This window comes from Dasypus novemcinctus (genome assembly GCF_030445035.2).
Source record: "Dasypus novemcinctus isolate mDasNov1 chromosome 8 unlocalized genomic scaffold, mDasNov1.1.hap2 SUPER_8_unloc_1, whole genome shotgun sequence".
NCBI lineage: Eukaryota > Metazoa > Chordata > Mammalia > Cingulata > Dasypodidae > Dasypus > Dasypus novemcinctus.
Window position 1 is genome coordinate 1,842,684 of NW_026688123.1, and position 14,099 is coordinate 1,856,782.

The following is a 14,099-nucleotide window of genomic DNA, read 5'->3' on the forward strand; positions in this document are numbered from 1 at the left end:
GCGGGCCCGGGGCGCGGGGGCGCGGGGCGGGGAGACGAGGGGGCGGGCCCGGGGCGAGCGTGCGGGACCGAGGCGCGGTGCTGGCCGCAGCCTGCCTCGGGCGCCCCCTGCCTCTGGCCGGGGTGAGTCGGGTCTGCAGGTGGGCGGCGCCCCGGGGGGTCGGGCCCGCGGGCTGGGGAGGAGGCGCCGCAGGGACGCCGGGGGGCGCGGCGGTGGGGGGTAGGAAAGCTGGGTCCTGCGGGGCGGGCGGGGTGGGAGTGGGGTTGTGCGTGGTGGTGGGGTGGGCGCGGGGCCGTCCGGGGACTGAGCAGGCGGGGGCTGCGCCGAGGTCCTGAGGGCACAGCCCGGGGTTTGCCCGCGCACGTGGGGTGTCGGAAGCCGGGCGGAGGCCGTCTGGGTGGGATCCGCGTGGCAGGGTCCCCGGGACCCCGTGGGCTGTGAGCAGAGGGCGCGCCCTAGACCTCTGGGCCGCCGCGGGGTCCCGGGCAGTGCCGGGCAGCTGGGGCTCCGCAGCGGGGCGCCAAGTCAGGGCACTGTGCGCGGGCTCTGCGCGGTTCTGCTGCAGCAGGGTCTCCTCTCCTCTCCCCCCTCCCCCCCCCCCTCCACTCCTTTGCCTGCCCAAAGCCGCCCAGAGCTGGGCTCCCTGCAGCCGACAATTGCGGACACTCCCGCCCCGCCTGGCCCTTGCGCCAGTTCCACTGAGCACTTGTTTCTCATTCTGTAAGATTCTTAAATTGCGTTGCTCCGGTCTACTGAAGCTCTTCTTTGGTTACTATTTGCATGGAATACCTTCTTCCAACCTTTCGCTTTTAACCTGGTGGTGCCCTTACACTTGAGCTGGGTCTCTTGTAGCAACATATGCAGAGTTCACGTGCTTTTTAATCCCTTCTGTCAGTCTATGTCTTTTGCTAGGGGAGTTCAATCATTAACATTCAGTGCTATTCCTGTACAGGCATGACTTGCTGCATCCTCTTGTTCTTTGTCTGTCTGCTCTCATATCGTTCTGTTGTCTGTCTTCTCATACTTTAGTTTAGCCTTCCTAATAATCTTCATTTATAAACACTTCTGCAAACTCTGGCCCTTTTATTTTTACCTTTCAGGCTGCAGCACCCCCCGTTAGTATCTTTTGAAAATCTGGTCTTTTGGTAACATATTCTATGAGTTTTTGTTTGTCTTTGAAGACTTTGAACCAACCGTCATTTTTGAAGGACAGCTTTGCTGGATACAGTGTTCTTGGCTGGCAGTTTTTCTCCTTCAGTACCTTAATACATCGTACTCCTTCCTTCTCGCCTCCCTGGTTTCTGATGAGAGGTCCCCTCTTAATCTTCTCAAGTTTCCCTTGCATGGGATGCTTTGCTTTTCTCTTGCTGCTTTCAGAATCCTCTCTTTAGCTTTGATAGTTGTCTTTCTGAATAGTGTGTGTCTCGGGGTAGATCTCTTCGGATTTATTCCCTTTGGGGTGTGTTGTCCTTTTTGGACATTGATATTTGTGTCCTCCATAGGGCTTGGCAAGTTTTTGGACATTATTTCTTCAGATATTCTTTCTGCCCCTTTTCCAGTCACTTTTCCTTCTGGGACTCCAATAATAACAAATGTTTGAGCGTTTCCTGTTGTCATTCAATTCCCTGAGACTCTGTTCCATTTTTTTTTTCTTTTTTGACTCTGTTCTCTTTCTGTTCTCCTCTGTTTTCCAGTACAGATGTTCTGTCTTCAAAATCATGAAATCTGTCTTCAAGCAATTCAAATCTGCTTTTATATGCCTGTAATGTATTTTTAATTTAATCTATCATGTCTTTCATTCCCATACATTCTGTTATTTTTCTTAGCAGGCTTTGAAATTATTCTTTATACTTTCCCAGTGTCTTCTTTTTTAAAAAGATTTTATTTCTCCCTCTCCCTTTGTTGTTTATGCTTGCTGTCTGCTCATTGTGTGCTCTCTGTGTCTCTTTATCTTTTTTTTTATGGATCTGAACCTGAGACCTCCCATATGGGAGAGAGGCACCAAATCACTTGAGCCACCTCCACTCCTCCAAGGTCTTCTTAATATCCTTTATTTCTTTAGTCATAGTTTCCTTAAATTCTTTGAATTGATTTGGAAGAGTTGTGTGATTATGACAGATTTATTGTCTTAAATCCTGTATGTCTTCAGGATAACCGACTTGTCCTTTTGGCTGGGCCATCACTTCCTGTTTCCTAGTACGGTTTGTAATGTTTTTGCTGATGTCTAGGCATCTGAATATGTTGGTGAATTTACTCCAATGGCTGATTTCTCTGTCTTGCCTATTGTTTTTATGGTTTTTTTTAACAGCACTTCTTAGACAGTTGGTTCAACTTATACACAGTCTTTAAAATTGCCCAGCTTAAGTTTTCAAAATCGGGTCAAAGACTCACTAGTGGGGCAAAGATTCTCTCCCAGGGGTTGGATACAGACTGTGTGAAGTGTTTATCCATGCAATCTCCAGACCGACCAAGAGATGGCGGTAGTCCTCACACCTTTCCAGTGTCGGTCTCAACTTGCTTGTGTTCCTGTGTTGAATCTCCAGATTGGAGGTTCAAAGGGGGCTCTGCAGGCAGAATTCACTGAAGAAGAGCACCTCACCTCCTCTCCCTTTTCCCTTGAAACAGCTGACAGGGAGGAAGATGTGTTCCCTCTCAGCTGGCTGTAGTGAGCTAGGGGTTTTAACAAAGCTCAATATCTTGTGCATGGGGGTAGGAGCTCTTCCTGGCCACCACAGGGCTTGGTGTTTCATGTTTGTCTTTTCAGCTTCTTCATCCCTGTCCCTCACCCTCCTTGGTGTTGCACTTGTGTAGCACTGTCTTGGTCTGCTGATTCCCCAAAGCAGCTCCCTCAGCCAGCTTTTGGCTCTTTCTCCATTGTTTTTGTGAGAGAGTTCAGCTCTGCCTGTTAGTCCATCACCCTCTACCAATTTAATTTTTGTCATTATTTCAGGCAGGGAAGAAGGCCTTGGTAAACAAGAGATGATATCCATGCAGCATATCTTCAAGAACACACCCACCATGACATCAATGGAAAGCTTCATACATGTGAGAGCTGATCATCCAAATAGGGGTAAGTCATGAATTCAACACATTCATCTGAATGTGAGAATATAGAAGACCACACAGTTACAGGGATCACTTCTCTCCCGAAAAATGGCGAGAGGACAGGCAGCAACTGTCTGGAAGAACAGTTCTAGGGATCTGGAGATCAGGAGAGGGCTAGGCAGCCCCCAGAAGAGAGAGGGGTGAGGAGAAGGAGACTCTGCAGAGAGGATCCTTGAGTAACTCAGGCCACTGCCACTGGAGGTACCCAACCCCACTCACAGAGCACACAGCTCTGGGTATTCCTGTCCCTGGTGGATGGCTATGGATGAGAGGGCTGCCAGGTCCATGTCCCCAGGAAAGGGGAGGGGCAGGGACAAGCTTACTGCTAGTCCAACTTCTGGCTGACAAATCTGGCCTGCTGGGTGCCACACTTTCCACCTGTCCAGACTGGGCATGGCTGTGCCACTGTCCCCACCTGGGTGCTGGTGGAGAGCTAAAGATAGCCCAAATTCTCAAAGCCCCTCCTTATTGACCAGGACTGACTGCTGTTGATACAGAGGGGAGAGATTTGTTTCCTCCCTGGGAAAGCTGAGGGGGCAGCTGAGAAGTAATGAGTGTATTGGTACTGTGAGGCTTGGCCCACCTAGAGGGGACCTTTCCCAGACATTGCTTAGGCACCACCCGACAGCTCATGGTTTCATTGAATGCATTCTCCACTGGGCTTGAGCAGAGTTTGTTTGAGCAGAGAGGTTTGCTTGTCAAAGAGCGCCATCTGCTGTCATGCCAGGAAAGTGCACACCAGGAAAAAATAAGAGGGTTCTTGCTGTCTTCCCAGTCCTCTACTCCAAGCCCTTGGGAACTGGTCTGCACCACATAAGTGGGTCCCTGGACAGGGTTTTTTCTCATACACTATGTTTCTATTTATGTCAAATTCAAAAGAGGCAAAACTCTACTAAGGTTTGGGAAGTCCTTATCCCAGTTTTCTCTGGGGAGACACAGGGGCCTCGTGATTGGGAGAGTCTTGGGGTGTTGACTATGTCTCCTTGTTGACTGGGGAGTGATTTCATGGGGCTCTTCTCTTTGTGGAAATTCCTGGATCTGTAGACTTATGATTTATGCACATTTCTGTTTATAGGTCATAACCCCAGTTAAGTTTAATGAACAAGTTATATAATAAATAATAAAAAATAATCAGTTGATTGATAACTAGGGTGTATTTCCAGGTGTCAAAAAAATGTTGTGCTTCCTTTCCCTTGGCAGAACCAGCATAAGTATGCCTTCTTCCAACATTCAGCTATTTATGTGTTCTTTTCTTGGTGTTATATTTTTCTCAAATACTATGGTCAAAGATCTGATGCCAACCAATCAGAGCACTAACTCAAAAAATTAGGAGATTTCCATTTCTGATGCCTTTAGTTCTTCCTCAGAGCATGGAAACTCCTAATCTTTAGCTCTTTCTTCTTATTATTTTAAACTTTAACTCTTTACATTTTTGGATTATTTTATCTGGGGCTGAAACTCAGTTATCAAGAGGAAACATTGTGTATTCTACTTGGGCCCTTATTTTCAGAGTGCTATTTTGTGCAGGCTGCAGGCACCTTTTAATTCTTCACAGTTCTTTTGAAATCATTTTTATTGATACATATTCATAAATCATAAAATCCATTCAAAGTGTACAGTCAGTGGTATTTGGTATGATCACATAGTTGTGCATTTATCACTTCATTTCTTATTAAAGCATTATTCCAATAATAAAATAATAATAAACAGGCAAATAAACAAAAAACTCTACCCCTTAATAAACACTTCTCAATCTACCCTTCATCTGCTATCCATAGTTGGTATTCTGTTTCTGTCTCTCTATTTGTATGTATATTTTATATTGATGGAGTCAAACAATATGTTGTACCTTTCTCTAGTTTCTTTCACTTTGTACAGTTCATGTTTTTATAATTAGTGAAAGATTATTCATGTATTACTGTAGACTACTGCCCATAGTTTGTATTTTTGCATGATAGTTAAATATTTTAACATTAACATACCTGTGTTCAGTTTCAAAAAATAGTTTAATGTATGCAATATTACACATACTCATATTTCACATGATCTTGCTTCACTATGATATTCATTACCATGTTACATTAGTTAGCTTTCCTTCTAGCCATATATATTCCCTAGGACTTTCCTTTTCAACTATTATCATACCCATAGGTGAGCACTATAGTTACAAACAGGAGGACATACTTTTACCATTTCTACTCATTTCCAAAGATTTACAAACAATGTTTTTACTAATTCTGCCCAGACTAAACCTCAGCTTTCCATTCTCTAACCTTATTCTATTTTCTAGTGACCTATATTCTATTATTAAATCCATGAGTTTATATAATATATTTAGCTCATAATAGCAGAATCATACAATATTTGTCCTTCTGTGTCTGGCTTGCTTCACTCAACTTAATGTTCTCCAGGTTCATCATGTTGTCCTATGATTTATGACTTCATTTATTCTTAACAGCTGTATAATATTCCACCATATGTATGCACCATAGTTTGTTTATTCATTTATCAGTTTTTGGACACCTGTGTTTCTTCATTATTTTGGCAATATGAATAAGGCTGCTATGAACCTCAGTTTGCAGAAGTCTGTGTCACTGCAGTCATCTTCCATTTATATACCTAGTAGTTGTATTGCTTGGTCATATGGCAAATGTATATGCAACTTCCTTGGGAACTGTCAAACAGTCCTCCATAGTGACTGTACCATTCTACAGTCCTGTCAACAATGAATAAGCATTCCTACCTCTGCACATTCTTTCCAACACTTATAGTTTTCTGTCTTATTAACAGTGGTCATTCTAATAGGTGTGAAGTAATATCTCATTGTAGTTTTGATTTGATTTTCCCTAATTGCCAGAGATGTTGAACACTTTTTGCCACTTGTGTTTCTTCTTTATACAAATGCCTACTCAAGTGTTTTGCCCATTTTTAAAATCAGGTCATTTGTCTTTTTATTGTTGAGTAGCAGAACCTCCCTATGTACATGCATATTGAATCCCTATCAGATATATGATTTCCAAATATTTCCTCACATTGATGTGGCTGCCTTTTCACTCTTTTACAAAGCCCTTTGAGGTGCTAGAAGAAGTTGAATCAAGAATCGAAGAGGAGCCATCACACAAAGACTGGAAACAACAATTATATCCTAGGCAAGACAAAGAAACTGGACATCAGAGTAAACTCTCCATCATAATTAGATGCCTAGACATCAGCAAGGAACTATGAGCCATACTAAGAAACAGGAAAATTTGGCCCAGTCAAAGGAATAAATCTAAACACCAGATTACACACTAGCTTTGAAACAATTAATAAATGATGTTCAAACGAATCTGAATCAATTTAAGGAGCTGAAGGAAAATGTGGGTAAAGAGATAAATGACATTAAGAAGACACTGGGCCATCTGCCATAACCATAGAACCGGTGGGTCTCTGCAGCCCTCAGGAGAACCAGCACCTGGGTTTCCATCTACCTTGGCTGTCTCTGGTACCCTGCTGAGGTGTGCATAAGCCTCACCCCTCTGATGACCTCCCAACTCTTTTTTGGAGCCTCATAGCTATATAAACTCATTTGTCCTCATATTTTTTAATGTAATATTTAAAAGAAAAAAAGAGAGAGAAAAAAAGAAGACACTGGGTATGCTCAAAGAATTTGAAAGCTTGAATAGAAACATAAGTGTGTTTATGGGAATGAAAGGCACAATGGAGACTAAAAATACTTTAGAGGCATAAAGCAATGTGTTTTAAATGCCAGAAGAAAGAATAAATGAATTGAAAGACAGAATAGCTGAAATTGAAAAGAACAGAAGAACAGAGAGAATATGATGGCAAAAATTTGAACAGGGGCTCAGGGAATTGAATGATAGCACAAAGTGCACCAATGTATGTGTCATGTGAATTTCAGAAAGAGAAGAGTAGGGAAAAAGGAAAGAAAGAATATTTGAGGAAATAATGGATAATCATTTCCCAAGTCTTATGAGATAGAAATATATTTATCCAAGAAGCACAATGTATTCAAAACAGATCTACTTAGAGACTCATACATTGAGGATGTAAAAATGCAAGAGATAAATAGAGAATTCTTAAAGCAAGAGAAAATGATCCATCAAATACAAGGGAGATTCAAAAAGACTGAGTACAGATTTGTCATCAGAAACTATGGAGGCAAAAAGACAGTAGTGCAATGTATTTAAGATGCTGAAAAACTGAAAGCCAAGAGTTCTTTATCCAGCCAAATTGTACTGCTATAATGAGGGTGAGTTTAAAATATTCCCAGATAAAAAGAAACTAAAAGAGTTACTAAACAAGAGGATGGCTCTAAAAGAAATAATAAAGGGAGTTCTGCTGGCTGAAAGAAAAAGACATGAGATAGAGGCTTGGTGGAGAGTGTAGAAATGAAGACTATCAGAAAGGGAAATCAAAAGAGTAAAATTATTAAAATAAGATATGACATATGAAAGTCAAAGGACAAAATGGTCAAGGTAAGTGGTGCCTTTGAATAATATTAAATGTTAGTGGATTAAACTTCCCAATCAAAAGAATACTGCCTGATAGCATGGATTAAAAAAATAATCCATCCAAATGCTATCTAGAAGAGATTCATTTTAGACCCAAGGATTCAAATAAGATGAAAGTGAAAGGTTGGGAAAAGATATTTCATGAAAGCAGAAAGCCAAAAGAGCAGGGGTAGCTATACTAATATTAGACAAAACACACTTTAAATGCAAATGTTATAAAATATGCTGAAGGTCATTACCTATTACCAAAAGGAATAATCCACCAGGAAGAAATAGTAATCATAAATATCTGTACACCTAACAAGGGTGCTACAAGACACCTGAGGCAAACCCTTGCAAAACTGAAGGGAGAAATGGATGTATCTACAATAATAGTACCCACTCACATCAACAGATAGAACGACCAGACAGAAGATCAACTAGACCTAAAAACACCTGTATCCTGGGTGTGATTCCATCCTGTAGGATGGACCTCCTAACTCTGGAACAACAGTTGACTATCTCCATCTGACTTCTCTCCCACCTAAGTGGGTGCTAGCACCCCATGGAAGATTTGATGGACATGGACATGAGCTCCCTGAGGCCCCAGAACTATTTTTTTTTTAATTGGAAACTAAAGGCTGACCAAGATTATCGCTTTAGGGTGGATAATGATGAAAATGAGCACCAGTTATCTTTAAGACTGGTCAGTTTAGGGACTGGTACAAAGAATGAATTGCATGTTGTTGAAGCAGAGACAATGAATTATGAAGGCAGTCCAATTAAAGTAACATTTCTGTACAACTGATGGTTTCCCTTGGAGGCATGAAAATAAAACCTGTTGTCTTTTGTTTGAAGTGTGGTTCCAGGTGAGTGCCTATTAGTGGACAGCACTTAGTAGCTGTGGAGGAAGATGCAGAGAAAGAAGATGAAGAGAAGATGTGAAACTCTTAAGCATACCTTGAAAGCAATCTGCCTCTGGAAGTGATAGCAGGGTTCCACAAAAATAGGTAAAACTTGCTGATAAAGATGATTACAATGATAATGAAGATGAAGATGGTGATTAACATGATGATAATGATGATTTTGAGGAGGAGGAAACAGAAGAACATCTTCAGTGAAAAAAACTATCAGAGAAACCCCAGCCAAAAATGCACAAAAGTCAAACCAGGGTGGAAAAGAATCAAAACAATCAATATCAAAATCAAAAGGACACAGTGAATGGACACAGAGAGCAGACAACTGGGTGGGAGGGGGGGCAGGCAGGGAAGGGGAGATAAATAAATTTTTAAAAATTAAAAAAACTTTAAAAATTTTAAAATCAGGTCAAGAATCCTTCAAAAACAGGAAAAAGTTCCTAAATCACTGAACGGATCTAGTTCTGTAGAAGATATTAAAGCAAAAATGCAAGCAAGGATAGGAAAAGGTGGTTCTCTTACCAAAGTGGGAGTCAAATTCATCAATTACATGAAGAACTGCTTCTGGATGACTGACCAGGAAGCTATTCAAGATCTCTGGCAGTGGAGGAAGTCTCTTTCAGAAAATAGCTTAAACAGTTGGTTAAAAATGTCTGTCTTATTTCATTTCTGTAACAGATGATATCTGGCTGTCCTTTCTATGATGCAGAGTGAGCACTTTCCCTACTGTGTCTGATAAATGTTGTCCAGATTCCTTTCCAAGAATGTGTTATTCAAAATGCCTATTTAAGAGTGTGGGCTATGCTGTGGACCACAGGCCATGGGGTGCAGTGATGCCCAGAGATGTACTCACCAGATGCAATGGATGTGTCATGATGATGGGGGAGAGTGTTACTGTGGGGGGAGTGGTGGGGTGGGGGCGGTGGGGGTGAATGGGGACCTCATATTTTTTTAATGTAATATTTTTTTAAAAATGAAAAAATAAAATAAAAAAATGCCTATTTAGTTTTTAAATATGGAACTGCACCCTTTTCTTGGTTTTAAGTATGCATGGAGGGTTTTAATAGGACATAGTGGTAGTGGGGACACAAAATATATAGTGGGGACACAAAATATATGTATGATATAAACTCAGTATTTTAGCAATGTTTAAAAATAAAAGAAATATACAGGGCATTGTTCCACAAATCAGCAAAATGTAAATTCTTGGATCTCTCTACAGAGCATAGGGGGTGCTTTGATAACACCTTGAGTTGGACTTTCCCTAGCCTCAATACTAAGAGCCAATAAATTCCAATTGTTGAAGACAACCCAATGCATGGTATTTGCTTGAGCAATGAAGAAATCCAAAACAGATTTTGGTACCAGGAAAGTGGAGTCCTACTCAAGCAAATACCAAAATGTAGAAACAGCTTTGGAACTGGATAATAACTAGATGCTGGAAGAATTATAAGGTGTTTGATAGAAAAAGGCTAGACTGCTTTCAAATGACTGTTGGTAAAAATCAGAATGCTAAAGGCACTTCCAAAGAGCCTTAGAAGGAAATGATGAATGCATTATTGGAATCTGAAGGAAAGGTATTCCTTGTTTTCAAATGGAGAGAACTTGGATAAATTGAGTTCTGATGTCAACAGAAGGCAGAACTTGGAAGCAATGAGCTTGACTATTTTGCTGAAGACATTGTCAAGCTCAGTATGGAAAGCACAGCCTGGATTTTCATTGTAGCTTATAGTAAAATGTGAGAGGAAATCAATAAGCTGAAATTGATTCATAAGAACAAAGAAACCAGAAATTGATGTTTTGGAAATTTCTAAGCCTATCGACATTGTATACTCCATGAATAGGGCCAAAAGTAGTTTATGAGAGGTCTTCTTGAGCTTTCAGAAAGCACGTTCTCAGAGAAAACAGCTCCATGTGATGGTTTCACTGAATATAGAACCAGTCAGCCATTTCAATGGAGGTAAAGATTGGAAATGTAGTTATGCATGAAAGATCTGTGGAAAGTTCTGTTGTCTGATGTTTTGGATCCATTGAACTGTATGCAAAGCTGACAAGTAATTTTTGTGAAATTTTTTTCAGTGAACTACTTCCAGCAAGAACAGAAAGGCACAACGAATGGACAAATTGAAGGAAGAATGGGCAGAAACATGGAAGCCAAGTCTGGACCAAAGATATATCTTCTGGACAAGAGAGGGGACCTACACATGTGTTGAAAAAGGGTGCATAAACCCCATCACTTGGAGGGGGCAGTTACCCTCCCATGCACTCAGAGGTGGCATGACTTCTGCCCCATTGTTCGGGTAGAGTGCTGCCACCGCAATGCTCAGAGATTGTGGGGACTGTGCCACAGGGTTTGTAGAGAGCCTCACCAATATGCTGATGTTCTTAAAGGGTGGAGATTTCACCCTAGTTTTGGGTGATACTGTGGCCATCATACAAGCACTTAAATGGGGTGAGACTCCACCAGGCCTGGAGTGAAGAACATGGATCTACAGAAAACTCTTAGACTGTGAAAGCTAATGGAGGTTGCCCTGCTGGATTGCAGATTGTTTGGGAGCAGTGATGTCTGTTTCCTTCCAATTTCTCCCTGTTAAAATGGTTATATCTATCCTATGCTCGTCTTTCCATTGAATATTGGAAGAAAACTTGTTTTCTAGATTTCACAGGTTAACAGACCAAGGGGAATTTTGCTCCAAGACAGACCACACTTATAACCGATTTTCATGTGACTGTACTTTCCATTGATTCTGAAATGACTTAAAGTCTTTGGTATGTTATGGTGGAGTGAATATATTTTGCACATGGTGGAGAGAAAACATGTCTTTTGGTCCAAAGGGTGAAGTGTGGTGGTTTTCAGCTGTGTATCCCAGTCACACATGTTTTTAAACTGAATCCATTTCTGTGAATGTGAACCAATTAGCAGGATATTTTGATGCAGTTACTACAGGTAAGATGTGGCCCAAGGTAATCAGGATGGGCCTTATTCTATTACTGGAGTCCTTTATACTCAGAGTGAGATTCAGTAGATAGAAAGTCACAGGAACCAAGAAGTTGAAGGTCTCTGGAACCTGGAAAGAACTGGAGAGTCCAGAGGAGGTGTCCATGCATATTGCCATGTGACAGAGAAGCCCAGGACCAAGAGTCATGGCAGCAAACCCTGGAATTCCCATCATTAAAAGGGAAGAGGAGGTGGGGCAAGATGGTGGCTGAGTGAGCATACCTGATAATCTCTCCTGCAAAGAAGTGACTGGGCAGCATTGGAAATTCTTCAGGAACAGGTGCTTCTGGGATTTTGCAGTACAGGGGGTGTCTGGACATCGATTTGGTGGGAAGGTAACAGAAAATTCATGTATAAGATAAAATTGAGGCTCTATTACATGGAGGAGGGAGCTGCATGCGGGATGCTCCCTCCTGGGGTGGGTGGAGCTGCGGCATCGGCATTGCGGTGGCGATTCCTGGAGAATCCATAAGCCCTGAGTGGGCTATTGGGGGGCTAACAGGGCAGGAGGCCTTTGCAGACCGATTTGGGGAGACAAATGGGAGTTTCATTGTGAGGTGGGGAATTTTTGATTGTGGACACAAATAATAGTGCTTCTGGCTAGAGCCCCACCCCCCAGGGCCAGCTGCCAATATGCAGCAGCCTTAAATTGTTCATAATAAAGAGACATCACCAGGAGGCTGTTTCAGGGACTGGCAGGGTGGAAGATGTCTGGAAGCTCATTAGGGGAATATTTTGCAAAGCATGGGAATTTCAGGTTTGGGCTCTGCTATCAGCATTTCTGGCTGGAGCCCCATCCCTGGGCCTGGCTACTATTCTGCATCATTAAATTGGCTGCAGTGTAGAGGTGCCCACAGGTAGCCATTCCAGGGGCTTACAGGGTGGAAGGTGTCCTGAAGTCGAATTGGTGATACAGCCACAGAAGAGACCCGAGTGAGTGGGTGAATTGTGGGGTTCAGAAACATAGGTCAAAGTTTGTGGCTGTGACCTCTCCCATAGGGTTGGCACCCAGCTGCGGGGATCCCTGAAGTCTGTGTTGTACTGCGGTGCTCCCAGGCTCCCTGTTAACCAGATTTGAGGTTGCCAGGTCTGAGTCCCCTAAACCCTGGTGGCCCACACCCTAGAGACTCACACCTATTGAGTCTTCAATATCACAGACTTTCCATCCCTGAATCCATCACTCCATGAGGTCCATCTGAGGTCCTTGAATGTCCTAGCCCTCAACATTTGCATTTTTTCTTTTTTGTTTTGTTTTTTATTTTATTTTTTTATTTTTTATTGTCCTGATTGCTAACATTGCATTATCTCCTAGTCTTTTCTCCAATTGTGTCCCCCAAAGTCTTTTTTTTTCAGTTATTTAGGGTTTTTTTTTTGTTATTGCTGTTGTGGTTGTTCTATATCTTTTTTTCTTTTCCTTACTTGTTCCCCTACCTTTACCCACCCCCTTTTTCTTTCTTTCTTTCTTCTCTTTTTTTTTTCCCTTTCTTGTCCCTCATTTTCTTCTTATTTTATTTTATCTTAATTATACAATAGGTGCTGCAGGGAACACCTCACATTTGCTGGGTTAACTCATCCTCCATTGCCTCATTTCTGTGTGAATTGATTTTGGCTACCTACATTATCCCCTTTCCCCTACATTTTGATATCCTCCATCATTTACTGTCTCTCCTATATTCCACCTCCCTTTCTTTGATCCCCAAAGTATCTAATTTTTAATTTCTAATACCTTTGTTTTGTTTTCTGTCTTTTATCCACTCTTGAAAATATTGTCTTTCTTTTCTCTTTCCCTCTCTCATGAAAACACTAGCTTTTTTAGTTCACACCATATTCCTCCCATATTCAGTCAACTACCTCATTATAGGTACTCTACCTACTGCTATAACTCTACACAACTTACATGAATCTAATATCCATCCTCCCAGATCTCATATTGTTGCTCTGTTAACATTTATCACCAATACTACTTTACACTTTTTCCTTGCTTACACAATTGCCTTTCCCTGGCCCTAATACTTTCCTTCAAAGTGAACTCAGCCAGCAATAAGAAATTAGAATAAGAAGAACATAGTGACAAAGAGAAGATATAACACTTATGCAAAAACAACAGCAAATTAATCCCAAGACTAGACAAAGAAGCTAAGGAACTGATTAAACCCATCAAGATAAAATGATGACCAGACAGCAACAAAAATCTACAAACCAAACCAGTAATCAGGAAAACATGGCTGAATACAATGAACAAACTAAAAACCAGGAAGGGGAACAGGACTTTGCACAAGTAATTAAAGATCTCAGAACATATATCACCGACAAATTTAATGAAGTAAAGAAAGAGATTAACAACATGAAGACAATATTTGGAGGGGAAATTGCAGACATACACAAAAAGATAACAGATATGATGGGAATGAACACCACAGTTCAAGAAATCATAAATACACTCGCAGCAAATATCAGCAGATTAGAAGAGGCAGAGCAGAGAATTAGTGATGTGGAAGACAGTACATTGGAAATCAAACATATAGTAGAATTGATTGATAAAAAGAAAAAATCCAGCTAGGACTTAGGGGCCTGAATGGCAATGCA

At 41.6% G+C, this 14,099-nt stretch overlaps 1 long non-coding RNA gene and 1 pseudogene across 1 annotated transcript; both read left to right on the top strand.

Moving 5' to 3' along the window:
- The first annotated feature begins 43 nt into the window (after window positions 1-43).
- Window positions 44-11,292, top strand: LOC139438466 (uncharacterized). The gene is made up of 3 exons (XR_011648127.1): window positions 44-122; window positions 2,951-3,070; window positions 10,595-11,292. It is a non-coding gene; the product is annotated as an uncharacterized lncRNA (long non-coding RNA).
- LOC105745330 (nucleophosmin pseudogene) lies at window positions 8,164-9,197 on the top strand (annotated as a pseudogene).
- Window positions 11,293-14,099: the final 2,807 nt, after the last annotated feature.